Consider the following 23,669-nt stretch of genomic DNA (forward strand, 5'->3'; position numbering starts at 1 on the left):
TTTTTTGATGAGAGATAATACTTGTGAGAGATAATACTCGTATAGCCCTGACTGGTCTCAATTCTTTATGTCTCTGAGGATGACCTTGAACTCCTGATCCTCTCCTGTGCTGGGATAGCAGCCACTTTTCACCGTGCCTGCTTATCAGTAATTTATGTAAGAATAGCGATGAAATGACTTGTGCTTAGACATGCTTCCATCCTTTCTATTTTCCATAGTCCTGACAGTAGGGGATTAGGAGTCATTTGTGAATCTAAGCCCTGAGACTTCTGACAGCCCCTTCTTTTTGATTTGATTCTTATCTGACTCGCTTATCTGTAATTATTTTTTTTTTTGCTTCATCTTACATCACGATCAAAGAAACTCTCCTTGATAAAATTATTTTTTTTACTCGTATGTGTGTGCATGTGTGTGTCTCTGCATGTAAACGCCATGTGCTTTCAATGCCCTGGACACCAGAAGAGGGCATTGCATCCCCTGGAAGTGGAGTTACAGGTGGTAACCTGGGGGTGCTGGGAACTCAGGTTCTGGGAGACCAGGCCACACTCTTAACTACTGAGCAATCTCTCCAGCCCTTCCCACCCCCCGCCCAAGAAACTTCTATTATAAACCAAGTTTTCCAACACTCCTGAGACCTACCTGTTCACCTTCCGATGTTCTGGGAATGTTCTCTGCAGGGCAGTGAGTTAGAAGGCCTGCCAGTCAAACACAGAGCCTGTGTTTAGGATTTTATCGACCCAAGTGCTCCATGTGTGGCTTTTAAGGCAGCCCGTGTTGGTCATTAGGTAGGTATATGCCCCATCTGTGCCTGATAACATGTGTAAGATAGGCTAAAGGCCTCATCTCTAATTATCCGCATGAAAGGGCCATAGGGTTTTGGAACTTTGACGAGGAGAAGTTGGGCTTCATTTCTTCCCGACCTCAGGGGAGCTGTAAGCTGGCTGAACACTCTGACTCTAGCCGGTCACTTGAGGATTTGGGAAGGAAAGCAAGCCTGCAAGGCAGGAACGAGCATCTCCTATTGTTCATGGCAGCTGGATTCGTCACAGCTGGATCCTGTGTCCCCCTCGCCCCACAGCGCCTGCCCCAGGAAAGGCGCCAGACACGCAAAGGAAGGAATGTTGTAACTGGGACCTTTTGGCTCTGTCACACGCGGCTCCTTGCTCCCCGGCAGGCGTGAGGTTGGTTACATTTAGAAGCTCCTGAGATGTCAGTGTTAGCTTTGAGCCATCCATGAAAGACAGATGAGGGCATGTTACTTAAAAAGGTGAGATAATTCCTGGGAATTTCCCTGGTACCTGGTTTCATGCTAGCCCCAGAATGGCTCCCACAATTAAGACTCTAAGCAATAGTGGAGAGGGTGCGTGAACTAGCCTTCCCCTGTAATCAGGTTGATGACCACCTTAACTGTCATCATAGACAATTAAGCAATGTCACCTAGCAACTGATGGAAGCAGATGCAGAGATCCACAGCTAAGCACTGGACTGAGCTTCGGGAGACCAGTTCAAGAGAGGGAGGAGCAATAATATAAGCAAAGGGGTCAAGACCATGATGGGGGATACTCTAGAAACAGCCGACCTGAGCTATTCGGAGCTCACTGACTCCTGATTGACATAGGACCTGCATAGGACCAAACTGGTCCCTTTGAATGTGGGTGACAGCTGTTTGGTTGGGGTAGTGTTTGCGGCCACTGGCAGTGCTTGAACTGGATTTTTGGAGCCCATTCTTTTTGAAGAAATACCTCACTTGGCCTAAATATAGAGGGGAGGGCCTTGGTCCTGACTCAAAGTGATATGCCAGACTTTGTTGACTCCCCATGGGAAGCCTTACCCTCTCTGAGGAGTGGGGTGGGAGGAAGGTGAGGGGGAAGGGAGCAGGATGAGGGGAGGGAGTGGGACTGGGCTAGGTATATAAAATGAGAAAAGAGCGTTTTAAAAAAATAAAAATAAAAAGAGATGAGTTAATATTCCCCTCATGGACGGAGGGCTTTATCTCTGTGAATGACATTGCTGCAAAGGAAGTATGAAGTACTGGTTTGATTCCTGTCTTTGGGGGACTGAACACATCCCAACTGAGCTGACCTGGGTCGCCTTCTGTGCTTTGCTGGAAGTACCAGTTGCTAGTTCCAGAGCCTGCCAGCCAATGTTCTCCCCAGCCCTGTGCTATTTGGAGAATACCTATACATTGTTTCTGGGATTTATGTAATCTAACTATTAGATGTTGGATGCCTCCGTGTGTTCGTTTATACTGGGAAGGGGGTTAGGGCTGAGCACTTAGCAGGCACTGAGTATCCGCTCTCACAGGTGATGAGTCTCTGCATTAGCTGCTGCCCATTGCAAAACCCTTCTCTGAGCAGGCTGGATGGAGAGCCACACCAGCCAGAGCTGTGAAAGCCGTTTGATGGAATTCCGCTTTTTCTTGCCATCTTAATGAGGGGACTTTTCTGGTGTTTTAGGACACAGTGTTGATTTCCGTCACAGAGTGTCCATGGTTCTGCTACCTTGTTCTCCTCTCCTGGTGCCAAACTGTTTCTAAGATTTGGGGCTTTTCCAACTCAGCAGCTAACGGGGCTTTTTAGGATTTCTGTTAAGAACGAACAAGATTCAGAGAGAGGTCTTCCTCAAGAGTGTTCAATTCTAAGGTCTCCTTGTAGGAACCAGGATGGCAATGCCAACCCCATGCAGAGATACCCGCGTCCTGATTTTCAAACCCGGGAGCAGGCTATTTAATGCAGCTATTTTGTTTTCTGTTGTTGTAACAAAATGCCCAAGGCTGCATAAAGTAAAGAGGTTTATTTGCCTCAGAGCTCTGGAGAGCCAAGAGCATGGTACCAGCCCTGGGGTACCATGGGAGTGTCCCCTGACTGTCACAGCATGTTAAGTATGTTTGGGAAGGAAAGATGCTGGAGAAGAGAGGAAGCTCAAGATGGAGAGGATGAACTTCCTGTTGCTGCTGCTGCTGCTGCTGCTGCTGCTGCTGCTGCTCCTCCTCCTCCTCCTCCTCCTCCTCCTCCTCCCCCTCCTCCTCCTCTTCTTCTTCTTCTGTCAGATGGGGTCTCTCTATGCAGCATCTCGTCTGACCTGGTTCTCACATTCTACCTGGCTCTTCCTCCGGAGTGCAGGGATTAGAGACTGGACCTGCCCCTTTTTAAACCACTTGCTGTCACCGAGAGCCACTGTTATCCCATTGGAGGGAACAAATGCTGTCTCAGGTCAACAGTGGCAGTGGATCTGCTGTGGAATCATCTGTCAATGATATGACTGGTCCATAAGCCCCATCCAAGGTTTCCAAGCCACAGAGAAACTGGGGTTACAGTTCTTTTGCGTTAAGTCACGGAGACTATTGTTTCATAACAGGAATATGCCCCAGGGGCGGAGTTATAGCCTTTATTTTTGTTTATGTGTCTGTGTGTGTGTGTATATATATCCCATGTGAGTGCAGGTGCCTAAAGAGGGTGTTTATTGACACCGTACTTCAGAGGCTCTTACTTGGAACCTGTGGTGTGTAGGCTTCTCTCAACCATGGTAGCAGCATCCTGCTTGCCTGGTATTGAAGCCCATGGCTAGCTAGACATGTTCACTAGAAGGCTGGAGAAGGAATGCTTCTTCCAGTTACTCACCGTGTGGACACAAAACACAGTGGAAACAGAGTGGGAGGAATAGGAAAATGCCTCAGAAGAAGAAAATGATACTCGCTGCGTATGCGGAGAGTTCTGGGAGGATGCTCACTGATGCTTGTCCACAACCGTGAGGTCTCCAGCTTCAGAGTTGTGTGTGCGCTGAGGCCCTCATCACCTTTGAGGTCTCGTGGAAGATGGAGGAAGCTATTTCAACACCTTGAGAGGAACTTTTTTTTTCATTCATGTATTTTATGTATATGACTGTTCTGTCTTCATGTACACCAGAAGAAGGAGTCAGATCCCTTTTCACAGATGGTTGTGAGCCACCGTGTCGATGCTGGGAATTGAACTCAAGACCTCTGGAAGAACAGTCAAGTCCTTTTAACAGCCGAGCCATTTTTCCAGCCCCTCCTTTTTTCTCTTCTGTGATAGGATCTTGCTAAGTTGCCCAGGCTGACCTTGAACTTGTGGTCCTCTGCCTTCTAAGTAGTTGGGATTGCAGCCCTGCACCACCGCGCCTGGCTTACAGGAAACTTGATACTTGCTGACCCTTAAATTTTGTCATTTCAGTCAAAGGTATAAGAGTACAGTTTCCATGACAGCCTAGTCTTCATTCAAAGTTAAGGTTTTGATATATATGTATCTCAATAATAAACTTCCTGTATCAGCCCTAAATGTTATTTCGCCTTCATTTTCTCCCTTTCAGAGTTACATAGAAAAAGATAACAATGACTGTAATCTTTTGGAAATTGTGTGTGTTTGTGCATGCGTGCACATTTGTGTCTGAATGTGAGTGCACGTGAACATGTGTATGTGTGTGCGTGTGTGTATGTTTAGAACAGAGCCGAAACTGGAGAAAGGCCAACCCCTCCTGGAGTGGAAATTTTGCAGATAGTATTTGAGCCGTCTTGTTTTGGTCACTACCATCCTGTCTCTCCTTCGGCCTCCTTCTCTGTGTGATCGGCAATGTCAGTCCGAGAGAGCCTTTGGAGGGACCTGATGGGAAGAGAGTCAGCACTGAGCACGGCCTGGAATTCCGTTCTCGCTCCTGCCTCGCTTTGCTTTCTTTTGCTGTCCTCAGGGAATCTGCTTGACCATCATTTTGGACCTCTCAGGAGTAGGCCTGGTTAACTAGGCCAGTGTGGGGCAGCCCCCGGAGTGGCATTTGGGTTCCTGTTTCCAGAGCAGAGCATGCATCGAAAGTACTGCACCAGTCTGGGCCAGATTTTTTTTTTTCCCCCCACAGCGTTCTAGAGATAACTCTGTATCATGAAGCCTTATTTTCACATTCCAATGTGCTGTCTCTTCACCTTCAAGATGAAGTTGAGTGCTCTCCTGGCAATGATGGGGGGGAAAGGAAGAGGGTTTTCTGGCCAGCCAAAGTATCGTGGAAGAGAGACATGTGTGCAGACACCCACATCAATGCCGAGAAGCCAGCCAAGCTTTCCTGGGGGGAAGAGTCGCTGTTCATGTTAGATGTTTTGTGTTAGATGTTTGTCTTGGATGTCTTACGTTTGTTCCTATTCTGAGTGCTCCGTCACCCGCCCCCACCTCCCTTCCATGCAGGGTTATCAGAAAGAGAGAAACTAAGAGCTACAATTAAACCATCCCCGTTTGTGAAAATGACAGGAAAATGTCAGGCTTTCTAAGGATGGAAGAGGCTTCCCCACATATGCAGGCTGCTGGGCCCTTTGTCTTTGACTCGGAAGTGGGGAGTATTGGAGCCATTCAGTCTTCCTACCCCAGCTCCACCTTCTGAGCTCTCAGGACAGACATCAGCTAGGTGCCCATCAAAATTCTTCCGCTTCTTTTTTACGCTTAAGATTGCTCAGTTTGGGCTTTTTCATTTTTTTTTTTTTTCTTCTCTAAATGGATCGAGTGTGGGGGGAAACCACACTTAGCAGGTCTGGTAAAACTCTAGCAGAAATGCAGATTGTATGCTCATTAAAAATACATGTGAGCATGTGTGTGGGGAGGGCAGCATTTCAGATGAAGTCACACATGCAGAATCCCGTTCATCCCTCCAGCAATAGTCACTGGCAGATGGCGTGACTCAACATTGTCTGTACGGTTTCCTGAAAGTTCCCTAGCCCAGAATGTCAGGAACTAACTGCACAGGGCTGCATTTTCTTCTTGTTGCATCCCCCCCTCCTCTCCCTGTCCCCTGCCACCACCAGGAACACGTGTCTGCGTCCTAATATTTAAACACTTTGAACACTCCAAGCTGGAACTGGGTGGAATGTCAGGAATGCTTTCGGCGGGGGGTGGGGGTGGGGGGTATGCTTGTTTTTATGAGTCTCCTTCCAAACTCTAGCTTTGGGAATTGTAACTGAAGATGTTTTCCCAACGAAGTGCAGCAAGCTGTAAACAGGCAAACATGGCTGCCTGGCAGGGTCCGGGGGTGAGTCAAGCATCCCTTTGGTTTTGGTTCTAGGGGGCGCGGAGCGCTTCTGCCAGTAAATTTGCTTAAATAACAACAGATGTGGTGGCTAGTTCTGATGTCAGGGGTAGGGAAACTATCACTCGTTAATGTTATCTTCTGCCTTGATTTGCACTGTTGGCACGCTTGCTTGATACCTACATGCATTTCTGCTGTCTTGCGGCTCCCTTGGGTTTGGTCCTGGAAGACTCGGGAATCCCCACAGCAGACTCCTTGACTCTGATAGGCTGGAGACCAGGGCAGGGGCGGGCCGCAATGACCGGAACCTGGTGTTGTGGAAGATAGAGATCAGAAGACGGCCTCAGACTCGCTCCTCCCGGCGCGCCCTTGAGGCAGCTTCTCCTCCTCAGAGCCTCTGCTTCCTTGGTTTGTCTGTGTTTGCCCTTCCTCTAACTCTCCAGCCACGAGGTATCTGAGTCAGCGGGCCTTAGAATTTGTGCCTCATTTGTCCCAGTACGGTTAGGAAACTTAAAGGTTAGGGAAGTTCTGTGCAATTAGGGAATCTAAACCAGAGCTGTGTATTTCCAAGACCTGAACCCGTTTTAACCTGGAATCCCAAAGCCAAAAGCTAATCTTGCCCCGACACAGGCTAAGCAGAAACAAATGCGGATCGAGTATGGTTTCAGGGTTCTTCCAGATGCTCCGGCTTTATGGGAAACATAAAGCAGGGTCTTAGTCACCTGTGCTGGTGAAACGCTTCCCGGCGCTGTTTCTGTTGGAGGTTTGCAGAAGGATTTCTGCTCTCCCGGGGCCCCTTGTACAGACATGCTTCCTGTATTCCAGTCTATTCCGTGACCCAGAAAAGGTCCGCCACCTCACTGTTCTGGGCATGAGATGTTCATGGGAAATGGCAAGGAGTGTGTTCAAGCAGATTGGTCATCCATTTGACTCCATAGCGTAAGCCGGGGCTTTCCTCAGCCCATCGGCCTCCTTTAGTCATGACCAGGGCTGCTTGGCAGCCTTTGTAACCAGTCTGTATTTTGATATCAGGATTTCACCTGTGAGGGATAATTTTTAAACTGCATCTCACTGATGAAGAAAACCTGCATTACGGACCTGTGATACGGCTTAGTAGGTAGAAGTGCCTGCAGCCAAGCCTGACAATCTGAGTTCGAAACTTGCAAGCCCACACGGTGGACCGAGAGTGCCAACTCCTCCAAGTTGTCCTCTGACCTTCATACACACGCTGGGGCACAAGTGGCATGCACACACAAATAAATGTCAAAAAGAGGGAAGAAATGAAAACATGCAATGTTTTTGAAAGAAAAAAAAATACGGACTTTTTATTAACCGTGCATAGCAACCAGGGCGGAGGGCTCTCAGTGCTGTGAAAGCCCTCCAGGGCCAAATTCAGCTGAAGAACAAGCCTTTTCTGAGGAGAGGTGAAGGCCAAGCCTAACCATCACGTGTTGGTCATATGAGCTGGGATGAAACACGTGGAGAAAAATTAGTACAGACAACACAACAGGAAGATGTTAGAAGGTTTTTCTTCTGAGAATCAGATTGGAGGATGCATTTGGACACAAAAATGTTGAAATATAGGGAACATTCTTGTGGTTGATGAAGAAAGAATTAGAAACAGATTCAATGTCAAGCATGTCCCAGAAAGCCTAGGGCACATGGCTGCCACAGAGCTGCTTGAATCCTGTTTCCTTTTGGAACAGACAGAACTGAGCAGCGAGATACGAACGCAGACGGCACATTTCTGTTTCCTCCCGTAAGGTATGTGCATCTACCGAATCCCGTCCTCTAACAAACACCAGTTCAATGCATGGGTGCTTATATCCGTAGCCCCCCCCTCCCACCTTCATCAAAAGTTTGAAAACAGTTTGCATTAGAGTCTCTACGTTTAAAAAATTATAAAGGACCCCGAGAGTTTACTTCTACGATTATAGCTATTGGTAATGATTGTATCTCAATTCAGTAAATTTATTTAATGCATGTTTTAGTATACTTCAGCATAACTTTATGATGATTACATGCAAATAAAATAATTTTGTTTAGTAATTTACTTTGTGTGTGTGTGTGTGTGTGTGTGTGTACTGGTAGAGTCCAGGGGAGGGTATCAGATCTTCTGGACCTAAAATTATAGGCAGTGATAAGCGATCCTGCGTGGTTGCTGGGAACTGAACTCAGGACCTCTGAAAGAGCAACAAATGCTCTTAACTACTGAGCCATCTTGCCTGTCTATAGATTATTCATGAACTAAAAACCCTTTGTTTTCAGATCAAATGGCATTGGTTTATGACTTTGCAATCCCGGGCAGATCGGGAGTGTCAGGAGAGAAGCTGGGTGCCCTTGGTGTCGGTGAACTTGGTCTCCTTCTCTTCCTCAGGTTTCCCCTGAAAACCTTGTAGGAAAGTGAGATGAAGATGGTGAAAGAGACTTCTTATTAAAGTGGCGTTGGACTTGCAGAGTTGTTCAAGAGCATCAAATCTTGATGATCTTACAGCTGATCCAAGCTGGGATTCTGGAAGGCTCCCCTTGAAAATGGAGGAAGTTCTTTGCTGACTTGGGTAGCTGGTTTTAGTGGAAAGACATTTTCTTGGTTTTTCCATGTGCTGTTGTTTTTCAGTGTGTAGCTTTTCTTGCCTTCGCTTCCAGGTAGGCTGTAGGGAGACAGAAACATTTTATTGATTCAGTTTCACAATAAGAAATGAATCATTGGCAGAGGCGTACAGCTTTGGATTTTTAAACGTTTATTTTTGTATTTTTTTTTTTTTTTTAGGTGAGGGCTCTATCTGCATGTATGCCTGCAGGCCAGAAGAGGCCATCAGATCCCATTACAGATGGTTGTGAGCCACCACGTGGTTGCTGGGAATTGAACTTAAGACCTCTGGAAGAACAGCCAGTGCTCTTAACCACTGAGCCACCTCTCCAACCCCTAGTGGTTTCTTTTCTTTTTTCTTTTTTTCCCCAGTCACTTCTGTCTCAAGTTTCTACCCAAAGAATTTGGAAGTTTGATAGACCTTCACATTGATCAGGGTACTGGTGTGTGATTTAAGCAGGTTATGCAAGGACCGTATTTTTATTTTCTCAACCTGAACACACACACACACTCACTACCTTTCATTTCCTAAAAGAACATGTGGGTCAGCAGGACGTCACCTACCCCTCGTAGCACAAGCTGGTGTCTGTCCTCTGTGGACAGACTAGTCAAAGCTAGTCTCTTCTAAGCTTTTCAGGAATGCAGTGGCTGTGTAGAATTGGAATTTTATCATTTCAGTGTTGCCATGGTGTACTACTATTCTGGTAATATTTGATAAAGTGGGTTACGAGAGAATGAAAGTCACTAGAAAAGCGATAGGCATTCACATGATGACTCTGGTATTTATTTAATTTTTCCCTGAGTCTAAGCAATAACATTTGTAGCTACCGCCAGAAGAGCTAAGTGCTTGTCCTCAGTTTCTGTATTCTTCCCTCCTTTCTTACTTGTTGGGCACGCACTGTTCACATAGTGGCAGTGGTCCGGGCCATGCTTTGAATAGCACCAGTGTCTCCTATTGTCATTGTGCCTTCTTGTGCATCAAAGATGGAATTTTATTCCTTTATCTCACCACGCCCTGCCCCCTTCCTTCAACCTCAGATTAAGTTGCTAATCCTTGTTGTTTTTTTTTTTTCTTCCTCCTTTTATTTTTGGCCTCCTTCAATAACATCACACAGTTAGACATTGGAAACTGTTAGAAAGCGAAGGTGCCCACACTCAAAGTATGTGATTAAGAAAAACCCTTTATCATTTCAGAACCTGCCAGCGAGTAGCAGGTTACACTGTCTGGAAGTTGTTTTTGGGTCTCCCAGGCCGTGGTTCTCGGTCTGTGGATTGATTCCACACGTGTTACAGGTCAGAGATTTCCATGACGATTCATAACAGCAGCATGTTTACATCCATGAAGTAGCAGTGGAGTAGTTTTATGTTGGGGGGGGGGTCCCCACATCATGAGGAACTGTATTAAAGGGTCTGAGCGTCGTGGTTGAGAACCACTGCTCTGTGGTCGCCTCTGCTTAACTCGCTCTGGCTCTGAAGGGATGCGTTAGTGAGCTGACCTCCCCCCAGGTGTTTGGAGTTCAGAGAAGAGCAGGGAGCAGGGATAGCGTGTTTTCCCTTCGTAGGATTCCTTTCCTTTGTTTTTTTGGAGGCCAGGGACGGAGCTTGAGCTGGTCTGAAGGGTTTGCAGCTGAGAAAATGAGGGAAAACAGATAACCGGGCTGCCTGGGCTAGCAAGCAGGCACCAGGGGCTAGAGCGGCTGACTGGGGGAGGTTAGTTTTCAAGGTGCTTCCCATCAGCAGGGTCGTCACGTGGCTTCACATCGTCACTGGGTCTCCTGTTACTAGCAGGAGTGGGTTCCTTTTTCTAGGTCCTCAACCCTTGTGACAGCGTCCCTCGGGAGGAGAGAGAGGGCACTATGGTCCATGAAGTGAAAACCGGTATGGAGGTAGGCTGGTGAGTAGCAGAGCTGGGATGAAACTCACTGCTCTTCTGTCCCTTGCAGGTTTCTAAGGTAGGGAACTGAGGCCGAGCTCACCCGCTCTACCTGCTTCCTCACCACCTTCTGGCTTTGTGGGACTTCCCGGCCGTCTTCCTCCAGATAGAGAAACGAGAAGGGCGGCAGCATCCATCTGTAGAAACATTTGAAAGGAAGTCAGAGAAAGGCCAGAAGGGATTTAGGTTTCTCCAGAGAGGAAGTTGAGAAACTCAAGGAAAGCAAACCACCCGTGGCCAGATGTTATTTATCCAAACGTTTTCTTGGCCATAATTTTGATACTTTCTGGATCTCCGCTCCCGCTCTGCGATCTATCCAAAGCCGCCCTGAGCTTTTAAAATATACAGATGTGAATTTGAGACCTTGCTCATTTAATACAAACTCTGCTCTTAAAGCTCTAAGTCCTCTGTAATAATGGTGGGAGTAAGAAGGGATCGGTCCAGATGGCTATTTAAAGTATTTCTTTCCAAGTGGAAAAGATATTTCTGCGCTGGCAACACTAGCAGCTAGAGCGGGCCTTGTTTCTGCTTAAGAAAATCGTCTTTAGCCCTCTCTTACCACATATGCGTGGAATGTTTCCTACTTCAAATCTTAATTATCTCATAATGGAAGGCTAGAAGGAGATTCCACTGTGGTTCTCTTCGACTCTGTACCTAAAGGAGCACGAGCTTTTCCCGTGTCCCTAGGGGACGGTAATTACTACCCCCCCAAGGGTGTGGAGAGGTGGATGAGGAGACGGTCATTTTTCTCATATGAAAGGTCTGTTTATTTGTAATCTCTTTCCTAATTATCCTTTTCCCGTGTGTCGTTGTTACTAACGTTGCAGCTTGTGTGGCTTTGCTTTAGATCAGCTTTCACCCCCCCTTTTCCAGGGGAGTATTATGTTACTCCTTTGGCTACAGAGATTTGCAGCAAAGTCCTCCCCTCCCCCTAATTCTTTATTTTATCCCCCTAATTTTTCATTTTATTTTATTATTATTTTGTTTCTGAATATTTTGTTAAAGAATCTTTTCTGGTTGTAACTTTTAACTTTTTTTTTTTTTTGTTTGTTTGTTTTTTTTTTTTTCGAGACAGGGTTTCTCTGTGGTTTTTGGAGCCTGTTCTGGAACTAGCTCTTGTAGACCAGGCTGGTCTCGAACTCCCAGAGATCTGCCTGCCTCTGCCTCCCAAGTGCTGGGATTAAAGGCATGCGCCACCACCACCCGTAACTTTTAACTTTTGTTGGTTTGTTTTTGTCTTTGTTTTTGCCGGGTTTTGAGGCAGGGTCCCTGTAGCCTGTTCCAGGTTGGCCTGGAACTCACTATGTAGCCCAGGTTGGTCTTGAACATGAGGCAGTCCTTCTTCCCTCTCCTCCTGAATGCTGGGATGATGGGTGAGAGCCACTGGGCCCTGCAGCCTTTCTCCCTAGTACGCTCTGTACCCTCCTTTCCCTTCCCTGATAAACCATGGCTACAAATTGAATCCCAATGTCCTTCAGCTGTTGGGAAACTTAGAGGGCCGACAATTAAGCTGTGTTTGTGTTAATGAAGAGTCGGGGGAGGTGCTTTCTTCACCCTTTTCGATTCTGACCATTGTCCCTAACCCAGTAACCCTCATGGCTGTTCATGACAAATGATGACCAGGGGGGCCTTGCCACTCTTGAGTGACATCTCCTAGCCTTCTCTCTGTGGAGGTAGATGGCCAGGATTGTCCTAGAGGGGCCGGGAACCTGGCTCTGGAAGCTGATGCTCGCCCCTCCTGATGCTCAACTTCCTTCACTTGTGTACAGCCCTGATTCGGCTGCTCCTCGCTGAAGCTCATCTCCCTTGCTGCCCCGCGTCATGCCCATGAAGTAGGCAGGTGTGTCCTGGCAGTGCCTTTTAAGACACTGAGCGGCTAGGCAGTGGCTCAGCCACATAGTCATGGCTGATTCTCTCATCTAGACTGAAGAATTGAAGAATCTAGACTCACCAAATGCCAAACTTGACATTCATCCAAGAGTTCAAATGTCGTCCTGATGTTGTGGGGATCAACCCCAGTCCCCCCGTTCTTTTACACCCCACCCCGAGTCCCAGTCCTTGTGGAGCTCACCGCTGCTACCATGCCATTTCAGCTAAGTCACCACTAACCTTAGAACTGGAAGTGTTCACTAGGAAGGGTCACTCTGGACTGGGAAAAACCTTTCCCCCAACTCTAAGGTTCTTCTGCTTGTAGAAGTAAAAGGAGACAGGTACAGGGAGATGGTTTTGTATTCGTCGTCAACCCAGAATCCTCCCCATTGGGTAGTCACTCTTCTGTGTGTGTCGGGGGGAGACGTGTGTTACATACAAGCCCCTAACATGAAGGAAGCAGGGCAGATCCCAGAGCCTGGCCTCAGTGGAAGGAGACTTTTCCTAGCTGCCAAACTCTATTTTTATAGGCTCCTGACGGCTGGCACCCCTTCCTTACCATCCTCTGACTTCCTTCTTTCGGGAGGTGGCTGAGTAGGAGTTGTTCACCCCGAAACCAGTCTAGGTTTTGTTTTCTTTCTGGCCAAGTCAGTGATGGAGAGCAGTGCCCGGCCCCTCTTCCCATCTAGTCTGCATCTGGTCTGCCCTGGGCTAAACTGTCTCTCCAGGGAATGCAGGTTAACTTGGCTAGAAGGGAAACCAATTACATAGGTGACTTCACCGTGCCAAGAAAGCAGTGACATTTTCCAAGTGACTCTTTGAATCACCCAGTATTAGGAGAATAAAATGAATATATTACACCCTCCTCTCAATGACTTGTTTAGTTTCTTGACTGTATGGAACTGATTGTTTTGTCCTGATTTCTTTCTGTGGTTATAACACAAACAAATCTACATTTTTTTTTTTTTAACATGTTTAAAGTCTCAGTAGGCAAAACAGAGAACACAGCCTCCCACTTTCCGGGACCAAGCATTTTCATTAAATTTGAAACCTTTTCCCCCCCCTAAACCTTTTTTTTTTTATCAATGGAAGACAATGAAAAAATTAAACCCAGCATATACTAGAGGAAGTGACTTTTAAAGACCAGACAACCTGGGGAATTTTTATATTTACTACATTTTAAAGTCTGTTTATGACTTCATCTCAGCAATAGGAGTAAAAACAAAAGAAGCACAATAGCTAGAGCTGTGGTTGGAAATAAATGACCCCCCCCCCGAAGGGAGTGGCCCTATAGTAGGTGTGGCATTGTTGGAGGAAGTGTGTCTCTGTGGGGGCCGGCTTTTTAGGTCTCTTCTGCTCAAGCTTCCCTCAGTGTGACAATCAGTTGACTTCCTGTCGTCTGTAAGATGTAGCAGCACGCTCAGCTCCATCACCACAGCCGCCTGCACTCCAACACGCTCCCCGTCACGATGGCAGTGGGCTGAACCTCTGAACTGTAAGCCAGCCCCCAATTAAATGTTTTCCTCATAAGAGTTGCTGCGGTCATGTGTTTCTTCACAGCAATGAAAACCCTGAGACAGCTACTGTACTTACTTGATTTTTAGACAAGGTTTTCATTAGAGGTGAGGGATATAGTATTCCAGTTTGGGGGTGTGTGGAAAGTTGCTAGGGTTGCCTAAGAACTTCGTTTTCTTTCCATATTTTTTTTATTTTATCTTATATGTGTTTCTTTTACATAATATATTCATATCCTATGCATGTCTGATGCCCATGGAGGCCAAAAGAGGGCATCACATTCCCTGGAACAGAGGTTATAAATGGTTGTGAGCTGCTGTAGTGGGTGCTGGGAACAGAATCTAGATCCTCTGAAGGAACAGTCAGTACTCTACTGTGGAGCCACCTCCTCTCTCTCCAGCCCTCTACTTTCTTTCTAAACAGTAAATGGTGGCTTCATTTTCCTGTGTTTTAAAATATGTAAAGTCTTAATCATTCCTATGATAGGTGAAGGGAGGCAGTGAGAGTCTCTACAGAACTGATTTCATAAAGACCTCTCAGGTCTAGGCTGTGTTGACAATAATACATGTTGACTTACCTTTTCAGAAGCTAATGAAGTTGTCTTTGGTAAAAGTTCTTTTTTTTTTTTTTTGTTTTTAATTCTAGTACTTTATAGAACCACAGAAAATAAGCGGTGGTGGTAATGTTTACATTTAAAATGATTATTCGTTTATTTTGATGCCTAAGTTACTCACAGCAGTTTCTCAGAATTCCAAATGACGTTTCTCTCTGGGAATTCCCCCAACTCTAGTCACAGCAGTAACATGTGATGTCGCCAGCGTCCCAAGCTCTCACCGGCATTGTCTATTCTACTTGTTTCTACTCCGAATAAATAAAACTGTATTTCAGTGTTGTTTAGCAGACATTTCCTTGGAGTGAGGGTAAGCATTAATTAATAGTTTCAGCTGTCAGGTTTGTTGGATTGGATCATCAGCTACTAGGCCCCTTTTCTTCAGGGTGATTCTCTGACGACGTTACACGTTCATATTGGCTGGAGTTGTCATTGGCTCGGGTCTCTAAGGGCCACTTGCATTAATCGCCTTGACTGTTGGTGATAAATCATTTTGGTGGCACTGACCAGCATGCATTGATCACCTCACAGCTCTGGAGGGTGGAGGCTTATAGTGAACCTCACTCGGGTGAAGTCAGGATGTTGGCAGGGTTGGGATGCTCCAGGGGGTTCTGGTGTAGAGTCTGCTCTTCTGCATTTCTCTGCCTCCGAAGGACATTTCTCCAGGTTCATGGCACCTTCCTCCTTCTGTAAACCAGAACTCAAGCATCTCTGAGCCTCTGACCTTTCTGCTGCGGCTGTGATCACCACAGCCATCACCTCCGGCTGCCACCACAACCACCACCACTACCACCACCTTCTCCTCTGCCGCCGCCTCCTCCTCCTCCTCCTCCTCCTCCTCCTCCTCCTCCTCCTCCTCCTCCTCCTCGTGTGTGGTGTATACATCTATATTTTTATGGTGTGTCTGCATGTGTACTTTCACGGGGAGACCAGAGATCGACATTAGATGTCTTCTTCCAGGAGGCAGGGTCTCTTGCAGAACCTGGAGCTGATTTGTCTGAACTGGCTGGCCAGGGACCTCCCAGAGTCCAGCCCTATCTGCTCCCCAGTACTGCACGTACAGACGTGAGTTTCCATGCTCAGCTTTTACATGGGTGTGGCATCATACACGTCATGCATGCGTGACGAGCACTGTACCAGCTGTGGCGTCTCCACCGCCCCCCCCCTTCATTCTCAGGACCCTTTGCAGTGTATGGAGCCCACACACAGAATCCAGCACCATCTTAGAGATGGGTAGTCAGTCAGTGACCTTACTTAACCTGTAACCTCCGTTTCTCTCACTGAGTAGCTGGGTGCAGTAGGATGGGTACTGGCCTCCCTGCCACACTGCTAACCCCAGTGTACCCATCCATAGCAGGAGTGAGCCTCACTCCCTAACCCGCCCTTCCTCTACTGTTTTCTTACACACAGACAGTTGAGAACGGGTATAACTTGATAGATTCAAGACTTCACTAGACATGGCCTCCTTGAGCCCAGGCCTTTCTTTTTTTTTTTTTTTTAAGTTCATATTTTTTTTTTGTTTGGATTTTCTTTTTTTCATTTTTTTGAGACAGGGTTTCTGTTTATTTTTGGCTGTCCAGGACTCCACTTTGTAGACCAGGCTAGCCTAGAACTCAATAGAGATCTGCCTGCCTCTGCTTCCTGACTGCTGGGATTAAAAACATTTTTTTTTCTTTTTTAAGTTCATATTTTTTCTTTTTTGTATTTATTTATTTATTTCAGCCCAACTGCAGTTTTCCTTCCCTCCTCTGCTCCCAATCCCTTCCTCCTCCCCCACCCATCCACTCCTCCTCCATTTCTCTTCAGAAAAGGGAAGGCCTCCCATAGATATCAACTAGCCATGGCATATCAAATTGCAGGGAGACTAGGCACCTCCTCCTCTACTATTGTGGCTGGTTTTTCCTAGTAGGTTCTTTGACTTAACCTTCCCAGCACTTTGGTTGAAGTGGTCATTTAAATATGCTAATACGCAGGATCTGATTTCCTTTTGAAAGGCTGTAGAATAAAAACTGGATGTTATTCCAAGCCCCGCTTGGCTGTGTGCTAGTTACTGTTCTGATATGATAAAAAACCACCGTCAAAAACACCTAAAGGAAGAAAGGGCTTATTTTGTTTATTATTATTGTTGTTATTAATAGGTCCAGAAGGCTAGTCTGCAACATTGGTGAAGGCCTAGCGTGGTGGCAGGAGGCTGGAGGCTCGTATTTCATCAGCACACAGGAAGGAGAGGGAGCGTGGAGAGGGGAGAGTGCTCGCAGGAATTGTGGTCAGCCTGTTGGACTCCCAAATCCCCCCAACAAGTCTGTACCCCCAAAAGGGTTTCCTCACCTCCCCAGTCAGTGCCACCAAACACAGGAGCCTATTAAACCACAACATGGGTTACCCCATTTGTTCTTCGCAAACTCCCTTCCTGTCTCCCCTCTGCATTCTCTCCACAAAGTTCTGCCTCCCCCTACTCTGCCTAGGGAACTCACCTTTTGTATTTAATCAATACACTTCTCTAGGGAAGGGTCCCTTGGACATTTTTGGGTTTGTGCCGAAGACTCCAGTTGGATGCTCACGGCCTCTTCATAATTCTTCTTTATAACTACTGTCGGAGTTTGTGATTGTTACTGTCTTGTTGCTCTCCCATCTCTGCGTGAGATGTAAACATGAAGCACCACACACAGACGACAAGGAGAGTGTCTCAGGATAACTTTTCTCAGCTGTGCTGGGGTGGCGTTCTTATTCCTGTGAGGTCAAACACACGGTATTCCTTATTAATATTTGAAACAGACTTTGTGACTTGGCTTTCCCAGTTCTTCTCGTATCTCTTGTCTTCAAGTCAGCAAAGGGAAGAAATAGTTTCTCAGCACAAAACACACTAACCTCAAAGGTTGACCACCAGGCCCCGAATTATTCTTCCCCTTGCTTTGATGGGTTGGGCAGATGCTGGGCAATGTAGGTCGGACCAGTTCTGGCATCTTCAGTAGAGTCTGGGAGAAGGTACTTCTCCAAGGTCAGTTGCCGGTCTGGCTTTCAGTGGATGTACATTGTGACTTATTATCTTTAGAGCCGGGATCCTTGGGTATGAGGGCCATGGCTTGATGGCATTAATGCCATCTATTTTTGTGGTTATTAACTAATTTTCCACAGTTCATGAGCGCAGGGAGTATGCCTTGTTTTCTCCTCTTCCTTTATTGTCCGGTGTCTTCTAGATAGTCTTAGGTCTTGAGATTTATAATGATATGGAGCTTTTAGTGCAAAACCCAGGAAACCGTTGTGCAAATTGTTGTGGGCTGTGCCATCTACTTAAGGGTTTTCTTTGTGCTTCAAAAAATGTTTTTATTGAGATAGGGTCTTGTGTGTCTCAGGCTGGCTTGGAGTTCATGTAGCAAATGCGGGGATTAGAGGTGTAAATATGCCCATGTACCAGGTTACGGATGCTGGGGTTGGAACCCAGGATTTCATGTATGCAGATGAGCACCCTACCAAACTGACCTACAGCCCCCACCCCCGCCCCGCTCCCTTTTCCAGTGTTTTCTTATGTTGGTGGCACAGCAGTGAAGTAGGGATGGATCAGTTTCAAGGAGTGAGTGCAGGAAAGTTGGATAGTCAGTGAGAAGGCAGCTTATTCCTTTCCTGAACCCCAGAGTTTCTGTTTGCCTCCTTCCATAAAAATTCAGAACAAGCAAAACCAATCATTGTCCTGTTTCATAACTTTTTCCGTCTCTATGATTTTGATTTGAGAAGATGCGGAGCCACCTGGGAAGGGAGGGTAGGATCAGTGAGGGATTTTCTGAATTGGGTTGGCCTGTAGGCATTTTTCTTAGCTGAGTTGATTGAATAGGAAGACCTACCCTGAATGCATGTGACACCATTTCATGGGCTGGACCCTGGGCTGAATGGAAAGGAGAGAGCCTGCTGAACTTGGGCATGCGTTCATTCATTGCTCTTGCTCTTGAGTGTGGCTGTGTCGGTACTAGCTGCTTCAGGTTCCTGCTACCTTGATTTTCCCTACAGTGATGGACTGTAACCTGGAACTGTGAGCCAGACATTCCTCTCTTTAAGTTTTGTTTGTCAGGGTGTTTTCTTCTCCTTCCTTTTTTTTTTTTTATCAGAGCAATGAAGAGAAATTAAGGCATCACAGATGTTCACTGATGTTCATTTTACAGATTTAACCCTGAAGACGGGAACGCTGCATTGTCGAGGTGAAACGTGCTTTAATGCTGTGTGAGCCAGGACAATAATTCAATTGTGGTTTTCTGTGTGAGTGGAGCCAGGTATTTAGGATAGATTGGGGCATTACTGTATTTTTCTTTCTTCCCCAGCAATGTTTTGCCTTTGCAAGAGAAGCTTAAGTAGTCTGTGTGGTCTTTTTCTACCTAGACTGTGCCACACTCCTCACACTGTCTGCCACTCCTTAGCATGTGATTTGTTAGTAGATTTTAGTCTCGTGGACAGTTTTTGAGGGAGGACAAAAGCCCTGCCTGTCCTTAAAGATCCACTGGTGATCATAGCAAGGACACACAGTAGGTGGTGATCATCACAGGACACACAGTAGGTCAATAGCTTCATAGTGGTTCATTTTCAGTGAGCTCCCTGATCTAAACACAGGCACGTGAACATGGATTTTCACGTGCCTTAGTGTGTTTCTCCTGGTGCACACACACATTTGCTTCTGTGTCTACCGATGACTGTAGGTATTTGCTGTGTGTGCATAACATCATTTGAGGGATGAAATTTAAATGGAAGAAAAATCTGTGGTCTTTGAGTGAGAAATGCCCTCCATAGGCTCAGATATTTGAACTCTTGGTCCCGTTAGGGTTGCTGTTTTCTCTAGAATGTCTTGTTACTTACCTGTACCTTTAATCTTCTGACTTTTTTCATCCCATTGATTTTTTTTCCTGTCTTCACGAGAAGAATTGAATTTTCTCAAGCAATATAGAAAATGTACCTTATAGCAACTTGGTTAAAATGATCCCATGAGCCCAGAGTAGAGCCTTGAGCGAAAAAAAAAAAAATTGTATTTGAGGTGTTAAGTCGGTACATATTCTAGAAATATTTTGCAATATAAACTTGAGTTTATTAAACTAAAAATGAGCAAATATTCTTTGAATAAGAATATATTTTTTAATTAATTTGATTTTTCAAGACAGGGTTTCTCTGTGTAGCCTTGGCTATCCTGGAACACACTCTGTAGACCAGGTTCACCTTGAATTCAGAGATCTACCTTCCACTGGCCCCCCGGAATGTTGGGGTTAAAGGCCTGTGCCACCACCACCTTGCCTATTCTTTATTGTTCAGGTTTATTTAAACATTTTAAATTGTGTGTGTGTGTGTGTGTGTTTGTAAGTCATGTGAGATCAGGTGTCTGTGGTGTTCAGAGATGTCGGGCCCACAGACTGGAGCCATAGGCAGTTGTGAGCCGCCAGACATGGGTGTTGAGAATCGAACTCGGGTCATCTAGAGGAGCAGATTGTGCTTTCAAGTGCTGAGCCACCACGAGACAGCCAGAGATTGTTTTCTTGAACAGTTTCCTCATGGTAGTTAAGCTGTGAAGCTTATGGAAGAAGACAGGAAAGGGTGTGTAGGGCACACAGTCTTCCAAGCCCCTTGTAGGACTGTGATGAGGACATTAGGGCTGACTCTGAGGGGTGCCCCTCAGAATAGGTGCCGTGGCTCTGGCAGAACCCACTCACCACAGTGCAGGTTACCTCCTTCCTCCCAGTATCCCTGGTATCTTTTTTTATTATTGTCAAATTATTAACTATAAATGACGTTGACTCTAATGCCCATCCTAGGATTTTCTTCTGAGGGAATCAGCAAACACCAGTGTGTGAGACCTAGTGGGATGTCACATAAGAACCAGTGAAGGGAAAGGAAGGTTCTATAGTTTTGCTAATGGAGAGTCCTTGTGTTTCTCATGGCTTTGGTTCCTATCCTCACCCTCACCCATTCGTGAGTCTTTCTAGAATGCTGTCAGTATTCTGGTGGGATTGTGAGCTGTCAGCAGTCTGGTGGGATTGTGGATGGGTGTGTTATTATGTAAATCTGCTGTACTTGGTCAGAGGATTGGGTGTGCAGCGGAAGACCTGATGGTCATGGCTTAGAGGAGTCCAATTACGGCTGGCTTTTAGCAAGTAGGAAATCATCTTTTATTGCTACTCTGATACCAGTGCAGTGGCTGGATGAAGCTAAATGCTCATCCCTTCCACAGAGGGCAGCACCTTCTGTGACTGGACTGGATATAAATTTCCTGCTTGTACCAAGCACTTCTGTGGGCCTGTCTGGGCTGCATACTGGAGTTCTGTATCTCTGGTATCACCATTATGAGAAAGTATTTTGGGGGCTGCCTGGAGTGATGGCTCAGTGGTCAAGAGCATATATTGCTTTTCCAGAGGACCCGAGTTCAGTTCTTGGCACCCACAGTGGTCCATGATCGCCTATAACTTCAGCCTGAGGGGATCTGATACTCTCTTCTGGCCTCCTCTGGCAACTGTACTCTTGTGTATATGGCTCCCTCCATATATATAAAATTAAAAAACTCGAGCCTTGTTTTAAGATTTCTTCCCCCCCCTCATTGAAGAGTTTGGGGACCTTCAGTTCCCCTGACTGGCAAGAAATTTAGTGCTCATAGAGGAAGGAAGGGTGCCTGTCTTTTCCTCACAGTAGTGGAGTGCAGTTTCCTCTACTTGAAAGAGAGACTTGGGAACCAGACCAGAATTGGAGAAGATGCCTACGAACCCAGCGCCTGACGTAAATCTCTCCGTGTTTTTCTAATAAAAGTGACTTCGCTTACCTTAGCGTTTAAGGATCTTTGCCGCTGCCTCCCACCCCTCGTTGTACTTTTATACGATTTCGAGATTAACCGTCAGGAAAAGCCAGCGTCTGTCATGATTCACAGGCATGCCGTGATGCTGCATGAGTGCCGACGGCAGCCATGTGCCCAGGCTTCGGAATCCCCGGGGCGTATTTCACTTCAGCAAGGACGCGAAGAGGAATCTGTTTTTAAGAAGCTGATTTTGCTGTGGAGATTCTGCCAGAACCAGGCTTGCCTTTTATGACTTCAGGTCTTTTCTGCTAGCTCGCTTCTCCCCTTTTTCAAAGATGGGGCAGGCATTCCTCAGCTGGACTGTCCTCCCTTCCCAGGCTGTCGCACGCTCTCGCCGTGCGTCTCTTCCATGCAGCGTGTTCTATAGGGGCCACATGCGCGTCTTCTCCTTATCTTTGATTTAGCTGCCCAGTCGAGGTTAGTGAGGGTAGGACACATCCAGCCCTATGTGGAGCTTCTCCCTCTGGGGCATTTCTCTTGGCCAAGCCTAGACAGCAGATCCATCTTCCTAGTTGTTTGTAGGGATAAAGAAAAAATATTATAGAACCGTGGGCGATGTCTAACAGCATGCCCATTCTGTGACCTGTGGGTCCCAGGCAGCTCAGATAGCTATGAACATGTGTGTAGATTATGATGCCATATTACAGTGTCAAAAGATTGGAGACTCCCATCAAGATCCCCCCCCCCAAATACAATAAACTCAGCTTATAAATGATAGGGCATTATTCTCATTATCTGGAGCCGGGGTTCTCAGCCTGTGGGTTGTGACCCCTTTGGGGGTCAGACGGCCCTTTCACAGGGGCCACATCAGATATTCTGTATATCAAATATTTACATCATCGTTCATAACAGTACAAAATTACAGTTCTGAAGTAGCAGCGGAAATAATTTCACGGTGGGAGGTCACCACGGCATGAGGAACAGCATTGGGGTGGTTGGAACTGCTGGTCTGGAGGGCGGAGAGACCCAAGGTCAGGGCCCCATTGTGTCCAGGGTCACTTTCTTGGCTTGTGGATTGCTCTCTGGATGTCACCCTCACGTGATGACAGCAGGAAGGAGGCCTCCTTTATAGGGCCAGCCCTTCTATACATGGTGACTGCCACCCTGCAAAATCTACGTTCCAAAGCAACTGTTGCCTTCATAGTTTGGCTTTCAGCGTAAGAATTCCAGGGTCACGGGCCTTCAGAGCACAGCCGGGGATAGAAACGTCACTGGTGGAGACTGGCACCGTGGGGAGACTGTGTCAGGGGTCGTTGATTAGGCCTCAGCCGTGGTTCTAGTCACCCGGTTGTCTCCTCAGGGTCTGGCCATTGCTGGATACCCAGCCTGCACCCGCCTTTCCTGTGAAGCCCGTGCATTCCTCTGAACTCTCTGCTCAACTCTAGCTGTGTTTCCAGCCCAGGCCTCCAGACTTGACTTATGTGCTGCTTGCCTCTGAAGGAGTTCTCAGCGCTGTGTCTCAAAGGGAGAGGGTTACAGCTTGTCGACAGGTGTTAAATGTGTTTTCCAGAACAAGACAGAATTTTGTCTTCTCTCCATACCATGCACGCACACGTGTGGTGTGTGTTGTGTAAATGTGTGTGTAAATGCAAGTATTTTACAGTTCTGCGGTTGACTCCCAGGGCCTCTTGGATGCTGGGCAAGCACTCTACCGTTGAGCTTCAGCATCCCTCCACAATCTTGCTGTAAAGTTTGAGACAGGGTCCGGCTGCATTACTAACTGTGGCTCTGAATTCACTCTGCATTCCGAGCAGGCCTTGAACTCAGACCCCTCGTAACCTCACACACCGTTGAGGCAGGGTCTCACGTGGCCCAGACAGATGTTGTCTGTGTAACTAACATGGATACCTTTTATACCAACCCCGTTATACTTGTGAAAGCGTTTTTGTAATCTCTTCATATTTTCTCCAAATGGATAAAATTTCCACAGAACAGTTTACTGTAGGAGCACTATAATCTCATTCCTAACGCTCATCACGGTCACGTGCACTTGGCTGTTACTGCGTGTGTTGTGTGGAGAGATACAGGTCATACTCCAAGGAAGGTGGAAGATTCATTTTCAAATCAGGATTTTTTTTTTATTGTCTCTTTCGTATTTTTTTTTATGTTGGAGGGAAGAATGATGGTGGAGAGATCTGCCGATTCTTTTTCAGTTAATATCTTTAGAGAGTTTCCTGAATCAATACTGATTTTTCTGCCTTAACTATAAATCCTCCAGATGATTAAGACTCGGAGCAAAGCAACCCCTCTTCCCGGAGCGCTCTCTCATTCTCTGTCCTTGCCTCATCTCCGCCTTGGGGAGGTTTGGGTGCTGCACCAG

The 23,669-nt window shown here is 46.5% G+C and overlaps 1 protein-coding gene across 4 annotated transcripts in view; it reads left to right on the plus strand.

Moving 5' to 3' along the window:
- The window catches only part of Bicc1 (BicC family RNA binding protein 1), a 214,439-nt gene that overhangs the window by 34,051 nt on the left and 156,719 nt on the right, over window positions 1-23,669 (plus strand). Inside the window, exon 1 of one of the 4 annotated variants that reach the window (XM_050140544.1) lies at window positions 10,405-10,502. The exons of the other annotated variants lie outside the window; for them this stretch is intronic. The gene's annotated coding sequence lies outside the window, so the exon portion shown is untranslated. Of the gene's footprint in view, window positions 1-10,404; window positions 10,503-23,669 lie in introns of those variants that run through there. 4 annotated transcript variants of the gene reach the window in all.

This window comes from Alexandromys fortis, unplaced genomic scaffold (assembly GCF_014885135.2).
Source record: "Alexandromys fortis isolate MF-2015 unplaced genomic scaffold, M_Fortis_MF-2015_v1.1 scaffold_9, whole genome shotgun sequence".
Taxonomy (NCBI): Eukaryota; Metazoa; Chordata; class Mammalia; order Rodentia; family Cricetidae; genus Alexandromys; species Alexandromys fortis.